The sequence below is a fragment of the Pan troglodytes genome, chromosome 20 (assembly GCF_028858775.2).
Source record: "Pan troglodytes isolate AG18354 chromosome 20, NHGRI_mPanTro3-v2.0_pri, whole genome shotgun sequence".
Classification (NCBI taxonomy): Eukaryota; Metazoa; Chordata; class Mammalia; order Primates; family Hominidae; genus Pan; species Pan troglodytes.
In genome coordinates, this window is record NC_072418.2 from 15,509,476 (window position 1) to 15,518,072 (window position 8,597).

The window sequence follows — 8,597 nt, forward strand, 5'->3', positions numbered from 1 at the left end:
AAAAAAAAAAAGTGCTGGGCTGCATGGGGGAAGATAAGAAAAAATAAAGAAAGGTCACGAACCAAACAAAAATCTTGGCGGGCAGGGTGCCGTGTGGCTGCAGTCCCAGCTTTTCTGGAGGTTGAGGTAGGCTCCAGCATGGGCGACAGAGCAAGACCATGTCTCAAAAAAAAAAAGCGTATCTGCGCATTAATGTTTGGAACAAGCTGCATTCTCTCCAGAAGGACCTAGAAGGCACAGATAAGCCCACCAGTGATTTGGGGCAGGTTGGGATGGAAGCTTCTCAAATGTTCTCCCTTCTTTCTTTGGTTCTGTTTTTGTTGGTTTTGTTTTGTTTTGTTTTGAGACAGAGTCTCGTTCTGTCACCCAGGCTGGAGTGCAGTGGCACAGTCTTAAGTCACTGCAACCCCCACTTCCCAGGTTCAAGCAATTCTCCCACCTCAGCCTCCCAAACAGCTGGGACTACACCATGCCCAGCTAGTTTTCGTATTTTTAATAGTGACAGGGTTTCACCATGTTGGCCAGGCTGGTCTTGAACCCCTGACCTCAAGTGACCCGCCTGCCTCGGTCTCCCAATGTGCTGGGATTATAAGTGTAAGCCACTGTACCCAGTCTGTTTTTGTTTTCTGAGACAGGGTCTCTGTCACCCAGACCAAAGTGTTGCCATGTGATCTTGGCTCATTGAAGCTTCGAATGCCTGGGCTCACAGGGTCCTCCCACCTCAGCCCTGTGAGTAAGTGGAACTACAAGTATGCCACCACGCACAGCCAATTAAAAAAAAATGGCTGGGCGCGGTGGCTCACGCCTGTAATCCCAGCACTTTGGGAGGCCGAGGTGGGTGGATCACGAGGTCAGGAGATCGAGACCATCCTGGCTAACAACGGTGAAACCCCGTCTCTACTAAAAATACAAAAAAATTATCTGGGCGTGGTGGCGGGTGCCTGTAGTCCCAGCTACTTTGGAGGCTGAGGCAGAAGAATGGCGTGAACCCGGGAGGCGGAGCTTGTAGTGAGCCAAGATAGCGCCACTGCACTCCAGCCTGAGTGATAGTGCGAGACTGAGCCTCAAAAAAAAAAATAAATAAATAAAATTAAAAAAAATTTGGTAGAGACAGGATCGCCCTGTTGCCCAGATTGGTCTCTCAAATTCCTGAGCTCAAGCGATCCTCCCATCTCACCCTCCCAAAGTTCTTGGGATTATAGGCGTGGGCCACTGCGCCTGCCCTGCTCTCTTTTTTGAGACAGAGTCTTGCTTTGTTGCCCAGGCTGGAGTGCAGTGTTGCAGTCTTGACTTACTGTGCCCTCAAACTCCTGAGGTCAAGCGACCCTCATGCCTCGGCCTTCAAGTAGCTAGCACTGCAGGCATGTATCACTATGCTCAGCTAAGTTTTTTATTTCATAGAGATGGGGCCTTCCTATGTGAGAGGAGGCCTAGCACTTTGGGAGTCCAACAGTATGTTGTGTTCTTGAGATGGGGTCTCACTCTGTCACCCAGGCTGGAGTGCAATGGCATAATCTTGGCTTACTGAAACCTCCACCTCCCGGGCTCCAGCGATTCTCCTGCCTCAGCCTCCCAAGTAGCTGGGATTACAGATGCGCACCTCCACGCCCACCTCGGCCTCCCAAGTGCTGGGATTACAAGCGTGAGCCACACGCCCGGCCCCCATACAGTTTTTTTTGTTTTTTTTTTCTTGAGATGGATTCTCACTCTGTCGCCTACGTCCCACATAGGAGGCTGCGGCAGGAGAATCGCTTGAACCCGGCTGGTGGAGGTTGCAGTGAGCCGAGATTGCGCCACTGTACTCCAGCCTGGGCGATACTCAGAGACTCAGTCACCAAAAAAAAAAAAAAAAATTTGGGCCGGGTATGGTGGCTCACGCCTGTAATCCCAGGACTTTGGGCGGCTGAGGCGGGCAGAACACCTGAGGTCAGGAGTTTGAGATCAGCCTGGCCAACATGGCAAAACCCCGTCTCTACTAAAAATACAAAAATTAGCTGGACATGGTGGCAGATGCCTGTAATCCCAGCTACTCAGGAGGCTGAGGCAGAAATGCTTGAACCTGGGAGGTGGAGGTTGCAGTGAGCCAAGATCGTGCCATTGCGCTCCAACCTGGGCAACAGAGTGAGACTCCGTCTCAAAGAAAAAAAAAATTTTTTATAGAGATGGGGGTCTTGCTTTGTTGCCCAGTTTGGTCTCAAACTCCGGGCCCAAAGGATCCTCCCACCATAGCCTCCCAAAGTGTCAAATTGTTGAGATTACAGGCATGAGACACAGTGCCCGGCCAAGTGTCCTAATTTCTTATCGTCATTGAATTAGAGCTCACAAATATGACCTCATTTTACTTTAATTACCCCTTTAAACACGCTCTTTCCAAACACAGTCACGTTTTGACATGCTGGGGGTTAGGACTTGAACATATGAATTGGAGGAGACCCATTCAACCCATAACAGAGCATTTCTCCACTCCACGCAAATTCTTTGTAGGATGCAGAAGCCAGCACTGCACCAGCCAGCCAGAATCCCAGAACTGCCCTTGGACAGTGGAGGCTAGAGTGCCCGGGAATGCATGATGGGGGACCCAGCTCTGATCTGGGGGTCTCAGAGCCTGAGGAACTGACTGGCAGAGGTCTGCGGGGTGAATGCGGTGGAATAAGTGACTGGAGGATGGAGGGGGTTCCAGGCATTGGGCACGTGTTGAGGCCTAGAAATGGGAGACCTGGCTTCAAGAAGGCCCGAGAGGCCAGGCGCCGTGGCTCACGCCTGTAATCCCAGCGCTTTGGAAGGCCGAGGTGGGCGGATCACGAGGTCAAGAGATGGAGACTATCCTGGCCAACATGGTGAAACCTCATCTCTACCAAAAATACAAAAATTAGCTGGGTGTGGTGGCGGGTGCCTGTAGTCCCAGCTACTCTGGAGGCTGAGGCAGGAGAATCACTTAAACATGGAGGCGAAGGTTTCAGTGGGCCAAGATCATGCCACTGCACTCCAGCCTGGCGACAGAGCAAGACTCCGTCTCAAAAAAAAAAAAAGGCCCAAGAAGAGGGCAGTGAGAGTAGGCATTCAGGAGGAGGTGTGGTCTCCACCCAAGAGACACCCTCTATCCAACCCTCGTCTTGTTGTTATTATTTTGTTATTTGACTTAAAAGCTTATTTTTCTTTTTCTTTTGAGATGGAGACTCACTCTTGCTCCGGCTGTGTTGCAGTGGCATCTCGGCTCACTGCAACCTCCACCACATGGTTTCAAGTGAGCACATCCGGCTCATTTTGTATTTCTTTTTTTTTTTTTTTTTTTTTTTTTTGAGACTGAGTCTTGCTCTATCGCCCAGGCTAGAGTGCAATGGCCCAATCTCGGCTCACTGCAACCATTGTCTCCCTGGTTCAAGCGATTCTCCTGCCTCAGACTCCTGAGTAGCTGGGATTACAGGCACCGACCACTCCGCCCAGCTAATTTTGTTTTTCTCTTTTTTTTTTGAGATGGAATCTTGCTTTGTCTCCCAGGCTGCAGTACAGTGGTGTGATCTCGGCTCACTGCAACCTCCGCCTCCTGGGTTCAAGAAATTCTTCTGCCTCAGCCTCCCAAGTAGCTGGGACTACAGGCACATGCCACCACGCCTGGCTAATTTTTTGTATTTTTAATAAAGAAGGGGTTTCCCCATGTTAGTCAGGATGGTCTCAATCTCCTGACGTCGTGATCTGCCCGCCTTGGCCTCCCAAAGTGCTGGGATTACAGGCGTGAGCCACTGTGCCCCGCCTTCTTTGACTTTTTGTAGACACCGGGGGGTGGGTCTTGAAGTCCTGAGCTCAAGTGGTCTCCTGCCTTGGCCTCCCCAAATGCTAGGATTATAAGTAAAAGCTACCAGCCACCATGCACGGCCTGCAAATGTTACTTCTTTTTTTTTTTTTTTTTTTCCTGGAATAGAGCCTCGCTCTGTCACCCAGGCTGGAGTGCAGTGGTGCGATCTCGGCTCACTGCATCCTCTGCCTCCTGGGTTCAAGCAATTCTGCCTCAGCTCCCGAGTAGCTGGGATTATAGGAACCTACCACCACACCCTGCTAATTTTTGTATTTTTAGTAGAGACGAAATTTCACCAAGTTGGCCAGGCTGGTCTTGAACTCCTGACCTCAGGTTATCCACCCGCCTCAGCCTCCCAAAGTGCTGGGATTACAGGCATGAGCCACCGCGCCCGGCCTGCAAATGTTACTTCTAACAACAGCCTTTGAATTTGTGAGAGCTCAGTGCTGGGTCCCCGTCCCAGCAGCGTGAAGCTCACATGGGAGTTGGAAAGAGTCCAGGGTTCCACACTGGCCTGCTGAAGATCCCCAGTGTCATGTTTTTGAGGTTTTTTTTAAGAAACAGAGTTGGCTGGGTGTGGTGGCTCACGCCTGTAATCCTAGCACTTTGGGAGGCCAAGACGGGTGGATCGCCTGAGGCCAGGAGTTCTAGACCAGCCTGGCCAACATGGTAAAACCCCATCTCTACTAAAAATACAAAAATTAGCCAGGCCTGGTGGCAGGCACCTGTAATCCCAGCTACTCCAGGGGCTGAGGCAGGAGAATTGCCTGAACCCGGGAGGCGGAGGTTGCAGTGAGCCGAGATTGCGCCTTTGCACTCCAACCTGGGGGACAAGAGTGAGACTTCGTCTCAAAAAAAAAAAAAAAATGGCCGGGTGGCTCACACCTGTAATCCCAGCACTTTGGGAGGCCAACGTGGGCGGATCACAAGGTCAGGAGATCGAGCCCATCCTGGCTAACATGGTGAAACTCCGTCTCTACTAAAAATACAAAAAATTAGCCGGGCGTGGTGGCGGGCACCTGTAGTCCCAGCTACTCGGGAGACTGAGGCAGGAGAATGGCGTGAACCTGGGAGGCGGAGCTTGCAGTGAGCCGAGAATAGCGCCACTGCACTCCAGCCTGGGCTAAAGAGCGAGACTCCATCTCAAAAAAAAAAAAAAAAAAAAAAAAAAGGTCTCAGCCAGGCACAGTGGCTCATGCCTGTAATCCCAGCACTTTGGGAGGCTAAGGTGGCGGATCACGAGGTCAGGAGTTAAAGACCAGCCTGGCCAACATAGTGAACCCGCTATCTCTACTTAAAAATACAAAAATCAGCTGGGCGTGGTGGTGAGCGCCTGTAGTCCCAGATACTTGAGGAGCTGAGGTGGGAGGATCACTTGAGCCTGGGAGGTTGAGGCTGCAGTGAGCCGAGACTGCACCACTGCACTTAAGAGCCTGAACAACAGAGTGAGACCCTGTTTAAAAAAAAAACAAAACCAAGGCTGGGCATGGTGGCTCATGCCTGTTATTCCAGCACTTTGGGAGGCCAAGGCAGGTGGATCACCTGAGGTCAGGAGTTCAAGACCAGCCTGGCCAACATGGTGAAACTCCGTCTCTACTAAAAGTACAAAAATTAGTCAGGCATAGTGGCAGGCACCTGTAATCCCAGCTAGTAAGGAGGCTGAGGCAGGAGAATAGCTTGAACCTGGGAGGCAGAGGTTGCAGTGAGCCAAGATCGTGCCACACTGCACTCCAGCCTGGGTGACAAGAGCGAGACTCCATCTCAAAAAACAAAAACAAAAAACCTATGGCTTTCACATGTTTCCTTTTCTAAATGAGGTCCTGAGTATGTGGGACTACAGGCACAAACCATTGCACCTCGCTAATTTTTTTTGTTTTTTGTTTTTTTTTGGTAGAGATGAGGTCTTACTATGTTGCCCAGGCTGATTTTGAACTCCTGGCTTCAAGCAGTTCTCCTGCTTCAGCCTTCCAAAGTGCTGGGATTTCAGGCGTGAGCTGTTCTGCCTAATTTTGTCCAGCCTAACTTTTTTTTTTTTTTTTTGGAGATGAGGTCTGGCTATGGTGCCCATGCTGTTCCCAATCTCCTGGCCTCAAGCAATGCAGTCACCTCAGCCTCCCAAGTAGCTGAGACTGTAGCCACGAACTACCAAAGCTTGCATCACACCCTCCCGTCTCTCTCTCTCTTTTTTTTTTTTTCTGAGACATGGTCTCCCTCTGTTGCCTCAGCTGGAGGGCAGATGATGGCTCACTGCAACCTCCACCTCCCGGCTCAAGTAATCCTCCCACCTTCAGCCTCCCAAGTAGCTGGGACTACAGGTGTGTGCCACCATGCCCAGCTAATTTTTTTAATTTTTAGTAGAGATGGGGTTTTGCCCTGTTGCCCAGGCTGGTCTGGAACTCCTGACCTCAAAGAATTCATCTGCCTCAGCCTCCTAAAGTGCTAGAATTACAGGTGTGAGCCACAGCTCCTGGTACATCACACTCTATCCTCAGGTTCAAGTGTCTCTGCCTGGCATCCAGTGTCTTCCAGGACCAGATCCCATCTCCCATGGTCTATCCCAGGCTTCCTGGTCAGCTCAGAGTTCCCAGAATATGAAATCTCCAGGCCTTTCACTTGGAATGTCCTCCATGGCTTGATTATCTGACTGGAGATCCTTTAAAGACTTGCTTTACTTCCTTGAATGCTTGTTCCTCCTCCTTGTCACAATAACACAGTCTATAACATCAGTAACCCAGTATGTAACATCATCCACCAGAAGCAATCATAATAGACGGTGTCTACATTCATTGAGTGATAATTGTGTGCCACACTTTCTAAGCATTTTATTTGACATCCCTCCCATTGGAGGTGGAGTCTATGATGCCTCTCCTTGAATATGAGCTGGCTTCAGTGACTCACTGTAGTGAATAGAAAGTGAGAGATGTCACACTGTGTGAGTTCCAAGGTTAAGTCATCAGAACTGAAACAGATCCCACCTGGCTTGCTCTCTTGGGATATTTCCCTTAGACCGTAGCTGCCATGTTGAGAGGAAGCCCAAGCCACAGAGAGGCCATGTGCAGATATTCTGGCCAACAGCCCCAGCAGAAGTTCAAGGCAACAGCCAACACCGACTACCAGATATGTGAGCCAGGAAGCCTTCAACGTGATTCCATCCCCAGCCACTGTGTCTGCAAGTATATGACAGATCTTCAGGAAGAACTGCCAAGCTGAACCAAGTCAAACCCCAGAACCGTGAAAGATAGTGACTTTTTTTTTTTTTTTTTTTTTGAGATGGAGTCTTGCTCTGTCACCCAGGCTGGAGTGTAATGGCGTGATCTCGGCTCACTGAAACCTCTGCTTCCTGGGTTCAAGCAATTATCCTGCCTCAGCCTCCTGAGTAGCTGGGATTACAGGCTTGCGCCACCACACCCGGCTAATTTTCTGTATTTTTAGTATAGATGGAGTTTCACCATGTTGGTTAGGCTGGTCTCGAACTCCTGACCTCGTGATCCACCTGCCTCGGCCTCCTAAAGTGCTGGTTTTTTTTTTTTTTTTTTTTGAGACGGAGTCTGGCTCTGTTACCCAGGTTGGGGCGCAGTGGCATGATCTCAGCTCACTGCACCTCTGCCTTATGGGTTCAAGTGATTCTCCAGCCTCAGCCTCCTGAGTAGCTGGGATTACAGGCACGCACCACCATGCCCAGCTAATTTTTTATTTTTAGTAGAGACAGGGTTTCACCATGTTGGCCAGGCTGGTCTTGAACCCCTGACCTCAGGTGATCTGCCCGCCTCGGCCTCCCAACGTGCTGGGCTTACAGGCATGAGCCACTGCACCCAGCCGATAATGACTTTTTTTTCTGAGATGGAGTCTCGCTTTGTCGCCCAGGCTGGAGTGCAGTAGTGTGATCTCAGCTGACTAAAACCTCTGCCTCCCAGGTTCACGCCATTCTCCTGCCTCAGCCTCCCAAGTAGCTGGGACTACGGGTGCCTGCCACAATGCCCGACTAATTTTTTGTATTTTTAGTAGAGACGGGGTTTCACCGTGTCAGCCAGGATGGTCTCGATATCCTGGCCTCGCGATCCGCCCGCCTTGGACTCCCAAAGTGCTGGGCTTACAGGCATGAGCCACCACGCCCAGCCTAGTGACCTTTTTTTCCATCACTATATTGGTATGCAGTGTTAGATAAGCAGAAAAACTTGCACTAACTCACTGAATTCTCCTTTCTCAATCCTGTGAAAGGAATGCATTTCCGTTTTATTTTATTTATTTTACTGTAATTTTTCTTTTTGAGACAAGGTCTCACCCTGTTACCCAGGCTGGAGTGCAGTGGTACTGTCTCAGGTCACCACAACCTCCACCTCCTGGGTTCGAGTGATTATCCTACCGCAGCCTCCCAAGAAACTGGGATTATAGGCATGTGCCACCACAGCTGGCTAATTTTTTTTTTTTTTTTTGAGACAGATCCTTGCTCTGTCACCCAGGCTGGAATGTAATGGCATGTTCTCTGCTCGCTGCAACCTCCACCTCCCAGGTTCAAGTGATTCTTCTGCCTCAGCCTCCTGAGTAGCTGGGATTACAGGTGCGCCCCACCATGCCTGGCTAATTTTTGTATTTTTTAGTAGAGATGGGGTTTCTCCATGTTGGTCATGCTGGTCTTGAACTCCTGATCTCGTGATCTGCCCTCCTTGGCCTCCCAAAGTGCTGAGATTACAGGCATGAGCCATCGCACCCGGCTGCCTGGCTAATTTTTGTACTTTTGGTAGAGACGGAGTTTCGCCATGTTGGCCAGGCTGGTCTCGAACTCCTGGCCTCAAGTGAATGAACC